This window comes from Coptis chinensis, chromosome 6 (genome assembly GCF_015680905.1).
Source record: "Coptis chinensis isolate HL-2020 chromosome 6, ASM1568090v1, whole genome shotgun sequence".
Taxonomy (NCBI): Eukaryota; Viridiplantae; Streptophyta; class Magnoliopsida; order Ranunculales; family Ranunculaceae; genus Coptis; species Coptis chinensis.
The window spans coordinates 60,443,897-60,462,081 of NC_141461.1; the positions used below are offsets into that span (position 1 = coordinate 60,443,897).

The 18,185-nt window shown below is 34.4% G+C and overlaps 1 long non-coding RNA gene across 1 annotated transcript; it reads right to left on the reverse strand.

The window, feature by feature from the left end:
• Positions 1-10,771: 10,771 nt before the first annotated feature.
• Positions 10,772-12,182, reverse strand: LOC147493796 (uncharacterized). The gene is made up of 4 exons (XR_015200210.1): positions 12,130-12,182; positions 11,903-12,032; positions 11,725-11,814; positions 10,772-11,561 (listed from the first exon to the last, which is right to left on the reverse strand). It is a non-coding gene; the product is annotated as an uncharacterized LOC147493796 (long non-coding RNA).
• Between the last annotated feature and the right edge of the window lie 6,003 nt (positions 12,183-18,185).

Consider the following 18,185-nt stretch of genomic DNA (forward strand, 5'->3'; position numbering starts at 1 on the left):
CTTCTGCTGAAGGTGTACTTCATCTGGTACACGTAGCAGCCAGTGCGGTCATTAGGGCCTTTGCTTCTGTGAAGCCATTGCTGCTGCCCTTCCCTTGCCTTGCATGTTACGAGGTACTTATTAGTACATCTCTACAACTTAATCTCTAGTGCTATTTCTAAGCCTCCGACACTTCTCAACTCTTTTTGAGTAAAGAGTAAATCTATTGTGACTTGGAGGTTGGATAGAAAGAGATGCCAACATTTTAGGACTTGACATCCGAATTCTGCTGTTGAAAAGTTAAGTATCAAACTATTGACAACATGTGATTCATCCAAGAGTAGAAAATGTAAGTTACCAACTTGATCACACTTGGGCATAAAATTAAAGCCAACAGAGTCTCTAATTAAATCTTAAATTTTTTTCGTAAGACTCTATTACTGTTAATGTTGTTTTTTAGTAGGACTCTATTACTATTAATGTTTATCTGTTTTAAGATACAATCGGGCACAAAATTATTATATTTAAGAATTAACCAACATAATCTATAACTAAATCTTACAATTTTAATAGGACTCTATTACTGTTAATATTGTTTTTTGGACGAGCTTAACCTTTACTCACCATCTTGCAAAATAATAACACGAGTAAGCAGAATGTGGATAGCAAGGTATAAAGAAAAAGTTTTTGGAATTGAGATGATATTAATTGATGAAAAGGTAAAAGTTATTTGATCTAATTTTACTATTAGAGTCAAGTCATGATATGTTTTCAATATATTATTGTTTGCAAATTATTGTCATTTTTACATGTGTTATTGAACATAAACAATTTACTATCTCTCTTAAATTGTATCCATAAATATTCCATTAATAGCATGTTTTTTTCCCTTGTATAGTCTAACATATTTGCATTAAAACTGTGTCATTACAGGAAAATCAAATTCACGCTAAAATTGACAAGGAAATCCAAAATGCCTTTGAAAAAATAATAAAACAAGGATAAATTTATTGTTTTGAAAATTTTGAGGTTAAGCCAGCCAAATTTCAATATCAGCCGGTGTGGGCCAACTTCACAATTTCCTTCAAAAAAGATACAATTGTAACTGCTTCAAAGGAAGATGGAAAAACATTCAGACAATACAAGTTTTCATTTGTTGATTTTGAAGAATTCATGAAGAAGAAAGAAGTCTACGTCAAGGCATTCAACACAGTTGGTATGCTACTGATTGAATAATGTTATTTTTCCAAAAAAAAAATATTATGTACTAATATTAACTTGAAAAAACCAAATTTTATTAGACTTTTGACAAAAATTTCAGCACAAAGCCCGTATGGTTTTAAGGAAGTCACACTAATGAATGAGAGGTAACACACAATGTTTGTGAATTTTAAAAATAATTTTTAAACATAATTACTTTCTTTTTTTTACAGTGACTATGAATTCTAATTACTAACTATTTTTATAGGAACTATGAAATCAAAATGGCTTTATGGGGTGAAGACTCCAAAAGATTTGCAAACCTAAAGAATTCTGATGGAATTGTCAGTGTTATTTTATCATCACTATATATGAAAAGAATCGGAAGTATGCAAATATTTTTATATCCAATTTGATCCATTTAAATGATTTATTACTAACTATTATCTAATGTTATTATTTCTTCATATATGTGTTCGCAAATCTTTTTAAAGCAACAGTCACATCTGCAACTCAAATATACTTGAATTTGGATATACCTCAATCAAATGAGATGAAAAAGCAGTAAAATACTATAAATACATTGGGTTGATGGCGTAAGATTTATGAATGGATACTATATTACCGTACTAATTTTTTCTCATCATCATGCATATACAGTTTGAGTTTGAAAGGAGAAATTAAGGTTTAGAAGCTTAAGTTATGAGTAATTGCTTATGAAGCTAACTGCTTTTAAGGTGGCCTCTATATTCATATACCAATAGCTCACATAGTGAATAAGCTGCTTTTCGTTGACTTCTTTTAGTAATATTTATGCAAACCAACCTGTTTTGACGCAGCTTTGACACCGGTAACTTTAAAGTACAGTTTGAGGTAGAGAAACAAGGTGCACCTACTACAATTTCTGAACTACTTAGTAAAGACAGGGTAATCATATCTGGCCTAATTCAATTAGGCAGAGATAGATCCAACCAGGTTAGTCTGAAATCAAGATTTTAGAAGAGATTTACAACAAATTAGTGTTTTATGTTTTTTATACTGATACATAAATCATTTTATTTGTAGCATAAGTCATTTACTTGCAAAGAAAAATTTATAAAGCTTTTTGGAAATCGTTGGAATTACAAATCTTGTCAATTATGTACTGTTAAACATGTGGAAAACGGGGATGAGCCATACTGCAAGGATTGTAAAACTACTTACAATAAACCATATGAGAGGTAAACAAATTGAAATTTTAAAATAATATTATGGTTATATGTTACTAATCTTCTCAGTTAAGTTCTCTTTATACACAGGTACTATCTTAAACTTTGTGTGCAAGATGAAACAAATCAAACAACATTTGTTATTTTTGGAAATAAAGCAGAAGGCATAGTGCAACAACTATTTGACAAAATTAAAAAGATGAGTTTAAAGGAAAGTATATATACAATTTTTTTATTGATACCAAATAATATTTTTTTGGAAATTTATATTAATGCATTTCTATTTCTACAATGCAGGGCAATAGCTAGGATGAAATTAAAGAAAAGCTAGAGAAAAACACTGGAAAGACATACATCTTCAAAGTTGTGATGAATGAGTACAGTATGCATGAAATGTATCCAACATTCAGTGTAAACAATATCTTGGAAGAAGAAACGGATAAAGAAAATACAGAAGAGACAGACACAACAGACACTCAAGTTATCGAGTAGGTATTTATCTTTTAAACTAACTTCCTTTACAACCATTGGTCAAATATTTTCATATTTAAATTTGTACATGTGAAAAATATAGGAAAATGGAGCAAATAAAAAGAAAAATAAAAACAAGAATCCTACAAATGAGGTCTCTCCAACAAAAAAAAATCGGAAAACTCCAGAATCAAAGGTATTGTGTTCAAAATATTTTTTAAACAATTTGATGTAACTTTTAAATTACAAAAGGACTTACTTTGAAAAACTTTTCATTTAATATGCAGAACAATGATTTGGAATAGATGCAGACAATTTAGTTTGATGCAGCGCATGATTCGTAGCCAATATGTTATTCGAATAACGGCCAACAATTCAGTTGGAAGATATTAGATTCTTAGATATTAGGTTCTTCAAAAAACATAAATATGATATTAGCTAGATTGTTTTCATATGTATGACTTTCTTCAATGAACAATGGAGAAAATAAGTTGACATTTAAATTTTCTTAATAATTCTGTTTTTATATGTCCTTTACGAGTTAATTTGGTTTTTCTTCATTATGTGATTGCTATTACGATTTCAAACTTATTTATGTGAATACTATAACGATTTCAGAGATCTAATAGTTAGAATAACTGAAAAAACAATAAAAGAGGATGAATCAAATCGGATCATGGAATGATAAAGAACAACAAAAATCAGACTAGAAGTGTCTCCTTGACCACCACCACCATGATGACAATACTCTAAAGGTGGAAAAAGAAAGAAAAAGGGGTTAGTTAGAAGTACCTTATCCATCAGTACATTGCCTATGTTGCATCCTCTGGCTTTCAAAGCTATTCTAGATTTCCTTTTTAGAATTTCTCCATTTTCTTCTGCTTGGATCCGATGTATTGTTTCCTTAGCACAAGCTGACCAGCAGTCCTCATAGAAATATGGCAAGTGGTTCACCTTTAACTTGCATTCATGGCGACGAAAAAATAAGACGTCATATAAATTAGTGATAGCCAGCACAACATTTTCCTTGATTGTCTTTTTTAGCATTGACAGGTACCTGCACAATGTCCACATCATTAGATACCTGTACATGCACGCTTTGAAAACACATCTGAAGAAGAGAGAGAGAGAGAGAGAGCACTTCCTCCTCAGCTTATCCGTGTTGGGAGCCTTCTGAACTTTTGGATGACGATACAGAACATAGTTGTCTCCTTTCATAGGAGGACATGTCCATATATAACATGTTGAAAACCCCTGCTTCTTGCAGTACTCTAGGTACCCAATCTGATTAGGACAAGCAAAAAAAAAATCAGTTATCTTTTAACTTCTTAAGAACTTCTAAGGATACTAGATTTTGATAGTGAATCAAATAAGTACATAAAAAATAGTCCATTACCAATATTTCATGGTAAACAAATGTTCGAAGAGCTTTTCCATTAACCGTTTGTATTTCAAGCCTGAAATACTTTACCATATCAAGGTATGAAAGATAACCACACCGCTTATTTTGATCATGGCATTCTGAACCATATTCTTGCACATACATGCCAAACAGACATTCGTCAACCCCCTCAATCTTCTGGAACAACAAGATGACCGGACACGAAAAAAAATTTGGGATCAGCATAATTTGAAATTCTATTTGCAAATAAACTTTATTGATCTGTAAGGAAATTCGTTAAGATATTTATCCTCAGCAGACACATCAAAAAATTTCTGCTTTATTTTTTCTTTCTTCTCAATTGAATCTTTTTTCTTTTATCAAATTGCAATATTTATACAAATAAAGAATGTTGTCACATACCCACATGTGAATCATGATGTTCTCAGTTGAGGTATGAAAGATCAATGTTGTTACGTTACATTATTGGGTTCCCAAAAACCTGCATGCACAAGAAAGTTAGAAATGATTTCATTCCACTTGACAGTTGACTATGCTAATTGATAGAGAAATTTGTCTTGAATAGATAATAATGAAAAGAAAAAAACAAGTATGTCAAGAAAAATACAAACCTACTTGAGACAATTGAAATTGAAACTACTGTTCCAGATGGATATCAAACATAAGGAAGACCACACTGTTGAACATATACCAAATCTTAAGGTCACCAATAACTCATATCAAACTTACCCAACAAAAAACAAAATATCAAATCATTATCTGAAGGTGACCACGAACTATGATAATTCCCAAAATAGTTTCTATTCAAATTAGTTCACCAATTACAACTGGGTTCCTCAAAACGCTCTTGGCAGTTCAGATCATGTCTTCATTCATGATTCACCTTCAGTCTAGTAGGATAGTATCATCCAGAACTAGCCTACCCTGATGCTTTAGAATTTTGACGAACTCAACCAATTGTATTCATGAAAAAAAACTTTCACAGCTACCTATGGAAAAGGCATATACATCCACAGGTAGCTACTACAGCAAGGAAGGAGGAAGTTGTAAGTTGTCCCATAAGTGCCAGCTAACCAAGAAGAACCAAAAGGAAAATGGACTGCATCTAGGTACTATGTATCTAATGGTGATGGTGAAGACATAAAACATCTACTGTGACAATGCACTCGCTGTAACTGCATCCACAGGTGGCTGATACAACATGTAAGTTTGAAGTTGGAGCTTTTACCACAAGTTTCAGCTACCTAAGAAGATTTCAACAAGAAAATAGCACATCTAGCCTCTAAGCGTTGGGTATGAAGGATCCTACCAAATACACCAAACGAATATTTATCACCTAACTTAATAAAAAATGTGGATACATTCGTTAGAATGTCACAAATGGAGCAACATATTTGTGTAACTGATAAAAGCTATTAGGAAACCCTCCTCATGGGAGAGGTTGTAAGTTCGAATCCCACAAATGTTGGTTGAGAATTCTTTCTTAACTTAGCCAGAAAAAAGGCAACACACTTAATTACAGTAAAATACAGCAGACAACCACAAAAAAGAACAGGCAAGGAGTCTACTACGTAATACTAGACAATATGGTGCTGCAAACACTACTACAGAAAAGCTCATATACCACTGTTATTTACAGTGGTAAAAAGCCTTTAGCCACTATTTTCATACCGTGGTAACAACCACCGTGACAAATACTTCTAACAAAACCGTGGGGAAAAGTACCTCTTATATACCACGGTTTTGAGTAAAACAGTGGTATTAGGATTTACAAACCGTGGTTAATAGTCCGAAAAGTTTGCTCTTATATTTACAAACCGTGGGAAATAGTGATGATATATATGACGGTTGGATACAAACCGTGGGTTATATAAACTGATTATACCTCGGTTCTTATCAAACAGTGGTGTATAGTCATTACAAACCGTGGGTTATATAAACTGCTTATACCTCGGTTCTTATCAAACTGTGGTTTATAGTCTTTTTTTTTTAAAAAAATAAAAACCCCTAATTATTTGATTCTAATCATATTCATTCAACCTGCAACCTGCCCATTTTCACCATATATCCACACTGGATTTAAAAACACATTGCTCAAATAAACAATTCATAGTGCAACACAAACAAAAGAAATAAATTTACACATCCAACACAAAGACATTGAATTGCTAAAAGAATTTTGAACTTTTTTGAATCATCAATAATGAAAGAAACATCCAAATTTACTTGTTATATCAAAATAATAATGACATAACTTGTTGCATCAATAAAAAAAGCAATCTATTTGTTCTATCTAAAATATCAAAAAAAAATGGTGAGACCCAAGCACCACACCTTAACTGGAAAGGGTCAAAACCTAGCTAAGTCTTGACGCTTGGCTCGAATGCTCCATTATGCTGGATGAATCTAAGAATTTCAAGTCGAACAACATCAAGTTCCTCTTGTGTGTATGTATCTTTGAGGGATAGATTTGTCATCTGCACGATCAAAGATAAAAAAGTATATAATAACTTAATAATGAAGAGTAACACAAAATAGAGATAATAAACCAACTATGCGTAGGACCAAAATCTAAAATACCCTAAAAAAAATTATCTAAACAAGCTTCCATTATTTCCATCGTCATAAACTTCGTTACATAATACCCACTCTGTATCACCAGGTTGGTACGTGCCCTATGTACTGACAAGTAATATAATGAAAAATAATGCAACTACCCCCCCAATATGCAACCTTGCACTAGTACTTCGCAATAGTATACTCCATCTCAAGGTTGAAATGTATAAAGAAATATATTGTCCTATTTGGACTAAAATACAATGTTTGTAGTGCTTGGCATGGGTCACTAATACCTTTATAAGGGGAACATGTATATGGGGAGAGAGAGAGAGCACTTCGTTTGCGCAACCATCTATCCCATTTAATAAGTCCAATTAAGATATACATACAAGTGAATTAGTGAACCTTAGTTTAAACGCAAATGTAGTACAACTGATTGTCCACATATACAAAACATGATCCCATCACAATAACTGAAAAGTAAGAACGAAACAACTAAGGTGTAGTCGCTTATCAATCTTAAGGAGCTCTAAGTAACCATGCCCAGTACAAACCTCACCTTCAGTACATAATGGCCATATAGAATGTTTTTTTATGAAATTTCTCAAATATATATGCAAGAGAAAGGAAGACAAGTAATAAAAAAAAACAACACTTGTCAAATATGATGGGGAACTTACTTGTAAAGACACTTGTAAATTGTGGAAGTGCTGAAAAATGAAAACACAAAGAAAATGAATATCTCCTTGGTACAAAAAAATTGAACTAGAAATACCACCATAAATCAGGGAACTAACACACTACCAATGACCAATCAGCTATGAGTTAAATACTTAAGCGAATCAAGTAGTTATAAGCTTCTAGCAAAGTCATGGTTTTGATTGGGTAAGAATTATGAGCAACACTAGGACATGTATATATAAACTAATCTTTATGATGTAGGTTATCCAACACCGACAACCGAAAAGAGTATGCTCCAAAGTGAGTTGAACTTGAGCCACCTGAAAACATACCAACCCAATGCAACATTAGTTTAAACAAAATAAAGTAAATAGGTCACCAAAATAGAAGTAAACAATAATTTACCATAACCATTTTGTCCACATCCAAATGTTCACGAACAACCAACAAAGCTGCCGACAAAAGAAATTAAAATACAAACGTATTCCTAAACAATATAAATCAGCCAAAGTTATTAGTCCAAAGTGAGCAAGGTTTGCTACAAACCTAGAATACTCTCGATTTTTCGTGACAATTGAATATTCAGGTAAAAGAGCTCAATCTGAATATTCAACAATCTAATAAACCAAGACTTGAGCGGGTTTAATTCACACGAGTCCAAACTATAACTAAAATATAAAACCCCTCCTCAACATCGCTCTAAAAAAAAAAAAAATAAAATAAAAATTCGGTAGAGTCTCCTCTGTATTTCTAACCTTTCATAAATCTACAACCTGTCCTAACCTGAAAATAAAATAATACACTTCCATTTATTATATTAAAACCTCAACCATAAACCCAACTACTAAAGATATTGATTCGTGGCACCAGCTACTTAACGATCTCGACAAATGCCAGTTAAATCAAGTAGCTGCAGTGCCCCGAAACAAATCTCATACCCCAGATTGGTCTTTCCCAATTGACGCTAATCCATGTCATACTTTCTAACTAATGGATGCATCCTAATATGAATTCATTATTAAAGACAATAAAGAAATACTAAATTATTACAAAACAACTTAAATGAATAAATTTATAAACAAGAAAGAGCTAAAAGAACCGCCTTAGCCAATCCGAGTGCGCTTCACGATAAATTGTTCTTAATTTACCCGTACGCCTTTTCTTGTCTTATGGGAGCACCTGTGAAGATACTCCAATGCTCAGCGTTGGATACGTAGTCAATATATAATAATCCACTTAAAATGAAATTGAAACAAAAGACGAGGTTAACACATACCTTTAGCTGCTTAATACCACTTACCGTTTCCTTATTAAATCCTCGTAAGTGCATTGATTAACATACTCTCAAGAAAAACATTAGCATTCAATATAATTCATACTCACAAGATTTCTATCATGCTTACCACGTAGGCAAATGAATTGTACTAGAAGTAACTAGAAATAAAATAACTTGAACAACCGATTTTCTTACTACAAGGGGTGAGGGTTTTCCTTTGGAAGCGGCTGAGCCGAGTGGCTGCCTACGTACCCATTTAGGGATCAAGCCAATCATAGTTCCCCCATTCGGGTAAAGATCTATGGGGATGGATTAAGCCGTTTCCGATGAGGAAGGCAGTATAGGTTCCTCACTCTCGTTCTAACCATGTAACGTCCCCTCACCGATTCTCAACTTTGAATCGGTATTCTACCTAGTATGTCACTTCACTTCTACTTATTCGAGATTTTTCCCGAATTCTCGAGTAAATGCACCATATATATATTATTATTCAACCTAGACAAAAGAAGTAGACAAACGAAGTATTTAGCGCAAGAGAACCTATGATAATGGCATGTCATTAATATACTTATCTCACTACTATTCTAACAACCAATTAATTACGCCGGAAATAAAACAATAAGTTAATAAAATAGGCACGGATATATCAAAGCTCATTGCGGCTTGTGGTAGCCCGATGAAAGCCTGCAGTGACCTAACATGGCATGTAGCGGCCCGACAAATGGCTTGGTGATAGACTCCTTGTGGCCTGACAACGGCCTATTGCGGCGTTTCTGAGCACAACTCTCAATTCAGATATCAAAAACAGTTCTTGCTTGGTTCCAGCAGGTGGTCTAGCTATCCAATTATTAATTCAAGATACAAGGAATTGAAAATTAGAGGTGTAAACCCTATAGCCGCAGACCACCACATGTAACTCCTCGTATATATTCTCTTCAATCCAGCATTTAAGGAAACCTAAAAGTCAGTTTCTCCATTCATGATAGCTAAACAAAAAATAACTAACCTTGAATAAAATCCTTTGAAGGAACATACACTATACTAGGTTTTTAACAATGGGTATCGGCAGTTCACTTAACGTTCACCGCCATGTTTTCGATAACCTTGTGCTCAATGATTATTGTGTCGATCTTTGCTGGGTGCTACTTTTACTCTTGCTTTTCTTGTGTTCCGGGTGAAGTCGCTAAGCGAGGATTCTGGATCGGTACTTTCTCTTTTCTCTTTATACAAGTGTTCAAATGTTCTTGAAGCGATTCCTTTAGTTGATTTGGAGTAAATGTAGGGAAACTATAGGTTAAATATGTTTTTATCAGCATCCACCAACCGATACCCATTGTTAAAAACCTAGTATAGTGTGTCCTAGAGGTTTTAGGATAACGATACAGAGTGGCGGTTGAAAGAAATTACATGTGGATCCATTCAGCTCCAAATTGATTAATTAGCTTTGTAAGAGTACGTCTGATTTCTAGGTGTTGGACTCTTCGTTCCCAAGAAATCCTAGATTATAAGTATGGGCTTGTAATTGAGATAAATCCGATAGTCTTTAATTTGTTTTTCAGAATTATGAATCAAACTAAGGAAACCTAGAATTATAAATCCGATATTCTCTTCAATCCAGCATTTAAGGAAACCTAGAAGTCAGTTTCTTCATTTAGCGGAAGAATATATACATCCGAAAAATACATAGGGTGTTTACCTGTCAAACACAACCTGATCCTTCCTTGTCGTTGTTATATAGGCAAGTAAAGGCAATGACAACAACATATGAGGTTAGGCATACCTCAACCTATACTACCCAAGATTACAAAGGAGCATTCATTAGTCAGTCCGAAAAATGAAAATTTTAGGAGATAAGTCCTTTCCCCACTCACCCTAATTTGCAAGTTTCATAATAAAATAAAATACCTTGCAGTTGCAGGTCACAAAGATACAAATCAAAGGGAAAATATTTGTTTCTATATCTTTAGAGAATAAAGGGGAGGTAGTAAGCAGGACAGACCTGCTACATCAAGTTACTAGAAGCAAATAATGCTAAATTGAACAACAATTTCAAATCACATGAAGTAATTTAGGGTATCAATGGCTTCTTAGATTAACCGCAAGTACTGACAAGTTTGGTAAGCAAAAGGCAAGGTTTATTAACTAGAAATTAGGTTCAACACTCCAACATTGCAACTAGAAATGAATAAATTCACATAACAGGGAATCTTTTGTAACCTAATGATAAAACCTCTTGTTTCTCAAATAAGCTTCCAAGATCGAAGCATTGTGATCTAGAAATAAACTCAAATGCATTCATTGATACGGGATTTTCTTTCTTTTCAGTTACAAGATATTCCTACAAAATGGAGTGCCACATTAAAATTAAAGATCCCAATAACAAGTTCACTCTTCAACCATTTTTAAAGGTTCCATCTTCGAAAAGAAAGGACGAGATACATTACAAGTCTTTCTTTTTTCACCAGCACAAACTCAATAAATTGCTAAGGGAAACAGTCATGCTGCTGGTTGTTTTGACCAGTGGCTGGTGAACAGAATCATACTCTTACAGTTACATTAACACCATTGAGCTGGGAAATAATAATAATAAAAAAAAAACTGAGCATAAGGGCTCAATTCATCAGAAATTTGGAATGCTGAAGATATGAATTAATGATCATACCTTTGAGTCGTTAAATACAGCAACAACATCATCGAGGCTTACGTCTTCTCCTTGTTCAAAGTCTGGTGGTATGTACCCTTTCTTAAACCATTCATTTTCTAGTATGTTAGGGATTGTAATTCTCTGGGGAACAAAAAAGGTGTAACATTATAGAAAAGCCAAGCACATTAAATCTAGGATGCTGATTTCAGTACAGAACAAGCTCAAAGATTGGGATTGGGGACAAAAATTTAACTATAAAACCACTAGCATGGAGGAAGCTTTCTCGAGAGTGGAGACAACTTACAGTAAGAGGATTTGGGTCAAGGATGCGCTTAATTAGGTTCTTTGCGCTGGACGAAAACCATGAAGGACACGTAAAATCAGCCTTGTTGATCTGCAGTTTCAGTGAACTAGATCATGCATCACTTCTCTGATCAAATATTAATATTGAGATGGGAAGGAAAACATATTTAAGTAGTCACCTTTCTGATCAGAGATATTAGATTTGACGTCAAAAGGCAAAGGCAAGTAGCCAGCCATAAGAACAAAAAGAATCACTCCACAGGACCATATATCCTCTGTTGTTCCATCATAACCTTTATCATTAAGAACCTAATATAAGAAAAACACCCATGAAAAATACAAACTGTCATAAGATGCAATAGTGAAAACCAATTCATGATTAAGCAGCATAGAACCAGAAAAATACCTCTGGAGCAACATAATTTGGTGTCCCACAAGCAGTGTGAAGTAGGTCATCTGTTTACAGTAAATTAAAGAGGTTTTCTCTTAGTTTATTATTATCTACCAATAAATTGAAAATTGAAGGGTTTTTTCTAACAGGGCACCTTTGAATGTGATGTGATCATGTGAGCAGAGAAGTGTAACACGGAAAAAAAAAACCCAAACCCAGATATTGTTATGCTAACCAAACCCAAAACCAGGCATTGAATCTTGGCTTCTAATCAATCTTTCTCTTGATTCCGGCATCTTGTCACCAACTTCTATCTTTCCCAGTTACAAGATGAACAAAATTTCATCAAAAAATCAAGATTTCTGGCAAGAAACCATTAAAAGTAAAAGAATTCGAAGAAATGAGACAGACCCATTGTTTAATTTCTGAAAAAGATTAAGTTTTTACCTTTGATTCTTGTTTTAGAGAGAAATTGGGTAATGGGTTCTTTACATCTGCTGAAATATTTACACGCAAATACAGCAAACTTGTAGTTGGTCGACTGATTTCTCTCAAATCGTGAACCATGGTGGCAGAAATTATGAAGAGATAGAAGTGGAACAGGAAGTTCTAGCGAGAGTCTTTCCTTCTCCCCCCCCCCCCCCCCTCCCTTTTTATTTATTTTTTCTACCAGAACTCGCCACGGTAGCTATAATTTTGCCCAAAATATAAACCACCATTTTCACGAAAACAGTGGGGTATAACGAATACAAAAAAAATATTATGTTATATTTGATAATACCGCGGGTATATAGAGTATTATATACTACCGCTTCACAAAAATCGTGGTATTTGTTTGTTCCAAAACTAAGAAAGTGTTTTGTACGTGGTGAATGAATGAGTATAAACCATCATTATTATTATGGGAACAGTGGTATATACCAAATAACCTACCGTGGCTAATGTGCATTTTTGTAGTAGTGAAAAAGGCTTTGTCATAGATTACAGAGGTTAAACCATAGACGAACTATATTCAAAACCTTTAGGTTCACACTGTTCAACTTCTTCAAGCATTTAAATTTTAAAATAAAGTTTATGTCATAGTTCACACAATTATCTTCCACATTAAAATTTATGGAGAATCTCAAACTTTATTTAATACCTTTAGGATCATAGCCTTCAAGATCTTCGTACACACACCTGCTAAAGGCTAGAAGTTGCTGCCAAGTATCCTCCGGAATATTGTGCCGTTGATGTTTCTAAAAAATGTTAACATATTAGACTTGGCAAAAAAAGTTCAAGGTATATAACCAGCTAGGGAGGGCATATGCATAATATTCATGTCCAATGAAAGAGGACTGAAACCAATTAACTTCCAGCTATCATGAATTAGAGGGATATATTTATAATCAACTCTGTTATATCCATCAGTAAATCAGGGTTTTCAAACGTGGAATAATCTAATACAAATAAAAAAGTATGGTATTTAGTTAATAACAGCCATAAAAGCATCAGTTCTCTACTAGACATGAATTTGATTTTGATATGTTAAGATACAATAAAGATGTCACGAGAGATTTGTTTATGGCCAGGTAATAAAGTGTTAAGTGCCTTAATGCACATATACATGGTATATAAGCGGATGCAAACAAAATCACTACACTTTCAAAAACTATGACAAAAAAAAACAAGGAAAGAGTGCAAGGAAAAAAATATAAATAGAGATAGCTTCCTTTTTTTATCATTAATTAGAAAGAATACTGATAATGTCATATCACACACTGACACACAGTATCATATCAGAATAAAGAGTTTGCAACAGCCACTGTTAAAAACAAAGAGTATTAGTAAATGTTTACCTCAACAAAACTGCCCCATTCATTAAGCAACCGGAATCTGCCTTTCAAAACTAACTTCCAAGCATCTATAGCCTTTGTTACAGCTGAAAGTTATTCCAAATAAACAATAAAGACTATAGACTGAAAATAAATGACACTAATATAGAATATAAGTGATAACCTACATGAGCAAAGGACTCATAAGTTGTTTTATAGTTGAAGTACGTAGACAAACTTGCTGATGTTCTTTTGCCCATTTTTGCGACACATGAAAAACACAAAATCATAGAAGCGTGCAAATCGACAAAAATCAACCTAGAACAGTAAGTGTAAATTAATAGCTATAATAACTCAATTACTCACAAGGAATGGACATCTTGACCCCGAGTAGAAACTCAAGGATGTAAATGACAACAATTCAAAACAAGAATGTAAGATGGCATAACATGATAACAACCTTTTAAAAAGATAACATCAGTATCTCAAAGAATTAAATAAGATGGAAGACAAAAAAAGATAATGAAATCTCACCGTTAAGTCCAAATATGGCATGAGAGTGTTAAGATTGTCAACAATCGAACCGCATAACAGAAGAGAAGAAAGTGATGTTAATTGTGACTACTATGTCCTGATTTCTTTAGAATACTGGCGCTAAGGATCGAACATTATCACACCAGTGACACACAAGTACTTGAGTGCGACCTGGGGGAGATCGGAAGCCAGTTGGCAAATGGCCGTGATATTTGAATCCCCCCCACTTCAATCAGAGTTTGACGAGTGAGTGCGGGCAATGAAGAAAGATGGAGTACGAATACCAAGTCGACAAGATGTAATGGAAAAGCAAGAGGCTATACAGAAGGTAATCAGTTATGTGTACTCATCGAAAACTGTGAAAATAATGTTGCAGGAAAAGAAATCCACGTAGTCGAGGCCATTGAACATTGCAGCTGAAAAAGAACGCCTGAGGAGAGAAATGGAGGTGGCAGAGAGCAAGCGGTATAAGGCGGAAGTGGAGAGAATCCAGGCCATGCTGAAGGAACTGGAGGCAATTTCTAAGCAGAAAAAGGAATTGGACACCAAGGAAGAAAAACAGGGCGGAGAACTTCAAAATGGCATCTGAAAAGAAGGCAATTAACATGGGCTTGAAAGAGGGTGAAGAATGATATAATCCATTCTCTAGGAGATGGACGAGATCAAGAAACTATTATGTATCAAACACCGCAGGGAGATCGTTGTTGCTTCGCAAATGGGGACGTTCTTCTTTGAATCGAGGATTAGGTGTAGGTAGTGGATCCGTAGTAGTAGGGGTCACTGGAGTCATATATACTTTAGGCTGCACCACATTTCCCATGGCAAAGATTCCACCTACCTTTGTTCCATCTAAGCAAAGAGCAAACATTTTTTTCATTGATCCAGCTGCAGCCATCATTGACATCATGGAATTACTTGACTGTCCAAAACCAAGTATCCCATCAACTGCTGTACTGAGTTGATCAAGATTTCCCATCTGTCGAAGACCACACCTATATAACATTATATACTAAAATAATTTAAAAGAGAGCACAAAGAAAGTCCACTCGACTTGCATCAATTCCAACCTATTGAAAGACTATATGTAAAGTCCAACTAATTTTCAGTCAGAACTTAATACCAAGAAGTTAAGACGACGAATACTGACTCTAAGGATCGAACACTATCACACTAGTGACGCAACATATTGAGTTGATGCTTCAAATGATGGCATGAATGTAATAACTAAATAACTTACTCAAATATAACACTTGAGTTGCATGTTGTTGTAGCGAGATTTGCAGATACTTGATCATACTGAACGCTATCTCTGACAAAGTATCCAGCAGTTGAGCTTCCATCTCCATACTGCAGGTAATATCCATAACGCAGGATAGAAGTGCAACCAGGATCAGGACCATTCTTATTTGCCAAGCAAAATGGTTGATCACAGTAAATTAATTGTCCGGTCACAGAGCTACTTGGATCGTTTAGTTTGAGATGCACCTATTCTCAAAAAATGAGACCCCTATAATAGTTAGAAATTGTACATGATAACCTTTAAGGACTGCTATAAGTTACATTGAAAGCAAGAAAAAAACATATTCCAAGGCCACTCTTCTTTGGACAGTCCTTGCATCCAGCACAGTTTATCCACAAAATCTCACTTCCAGTATCAACATGCACATAGTGATCCGGGGAAGGAGTTTCGATCCCAATCTTAGTGTAGTAGAGCTTGAACCAATTAAACAACAGAAAAACAAATAACTTTATCCCACCGACAATAGGTGAACGGTTTTATCTTCGTCTACTTCTTAACACGGTGAAGGGTCCAACGAACTTTAAAGAGATAAGAACAGTAAATGGAAAAGTACATCCGACGAAGACGATGGTCAATGGCATGAAGCAATCAAAGAAGCAGCAATTTCAGCATTACCAAAAACATTGCAACAATTATATGGTAAGATTATCAAACACAAATGTATTACCACCAATTGTACTCGCATACATATTTTGGTTTTATTTTTATATCTAACTAAATTCTAATACATTCTTTCTATTGTGCACACAGGAGATAATAATGTCAAAGCTGAAGGCATTGGAAGACATATATATATTCTCATGATTATTTTTTTAATCAATTTTAAACATTATGTATTTTCTATTTCTATTGTTGACTTATACAGAATAAAGTAAGTTGATTACCTTAGCAAACGTGATACCGACAACGTAACCCCACCCAACGATGACAGATATCCCAATGGTATTTATTATTCCTTTTGGTCCACTCCGATCTACATTCTTGGTTTCCTCTGTAGTTCCATATACACTCGGCCCACAAACTCATTCCTGGCTCCGTCAATTAAAATCATGACACAAGGCTGAATTTTTTGACTAAAAAAAATAACTTTCTAATGCATATAGTAAAAGTTAATTATTGACAGTGTCCATTTACATGAAGTGTTCCAGCTTCTATATGTTTGATTAATGGAATAGACATGGAGGTATGAAACATAACTTACCATATGTGCAGATGTATCATACCCCGTAAGCTTATATTGGCTCATTAAGAGGCAAATAATAAATATGCAAAAACTACTGTGGATTCTACCCCCATTATCAGTGTTGAAGCGAGTAAAAACAAAATCGACAATGGCCTTCTCAGTAGCTACGGTAGGAATTAGTACCATAAGCACAAGAACACCTAGAAAAGCCAACAAAGGTAAAGATCAGAGAGAAAGTATGCCTCAAACACCAATTCCTGGAATGATATTGATTCAATAAAACAGGATAAAGAAGTCTACCTACAACATTCTATAAAGTAGCAAGCTGTCCGAAAAGGCTAACTAGGCGATGGGAAGACTGTTTATCAGGGCATGTAAAAACAAGAGTCCTCCATGTAATCAAACAACAACATATTTTGAAACTACATATCCACCACCATTGTTTCCACCAGTGCTAAGCAGAATCATAACTTGAATTAGTTGAATCCAAGAAGTATGCTCAAAGCCATGATACTCGATGGAATCAAAAGTATTACAAACTTACAATAGACAGAAGCTTTACCTAATCCAAATTGAAGGTAGAACACCATGATACACAGTATAACTTTTAGAAAATTTGTAAACAGAGGTACCTCAATAGAATATACACATGCAACTGTCGTTGTTCTTTAAGAGCGCTTTCAATTATTTTAAGTAACTTTGATGTGTATACCATTTGGAAATGCTATCCCAAGAGCCTAAATATAACTTATTCAGTTACTGATAAGAGCCCAAAACTGTAGTTTTAACCCCTTAACAATAATACTTTTAGACCAATTATGCGAGTAATAAATAAGAGTTAATGCTGATTACGTGCTTTTATGTATTTCAGGTATTAGAGTCGATTATGTGCAGAAATATGTCACTTTTACGAGATAAATGAGCAAGGGTTGGTTGCTAAGGAGTTTTGTGATTAAAGGTCAAGATTCAAGGAGAAAAAGCCTATAAAAAGCCCGGTCAAAGCTAAAAAGTCAAAATCAACGCGGGCAGAAACATCACACAAAAGTTAGCAGAACTTCCGATACCGTTATCTTTTGACTCAAACCTCGGAATTGGGCCTACCTCACTTCAAAACGACCGGCTCAGAAGGAGATTTCCAATGGTCCAAGCCTTGATCCAATCATAAGAGCATAAGTGGATGAAAAGTCTAAGTCAAATCCAACTGAAAAGGGCTCTGTGGAGTGAAGAGATTGGGTTTTGG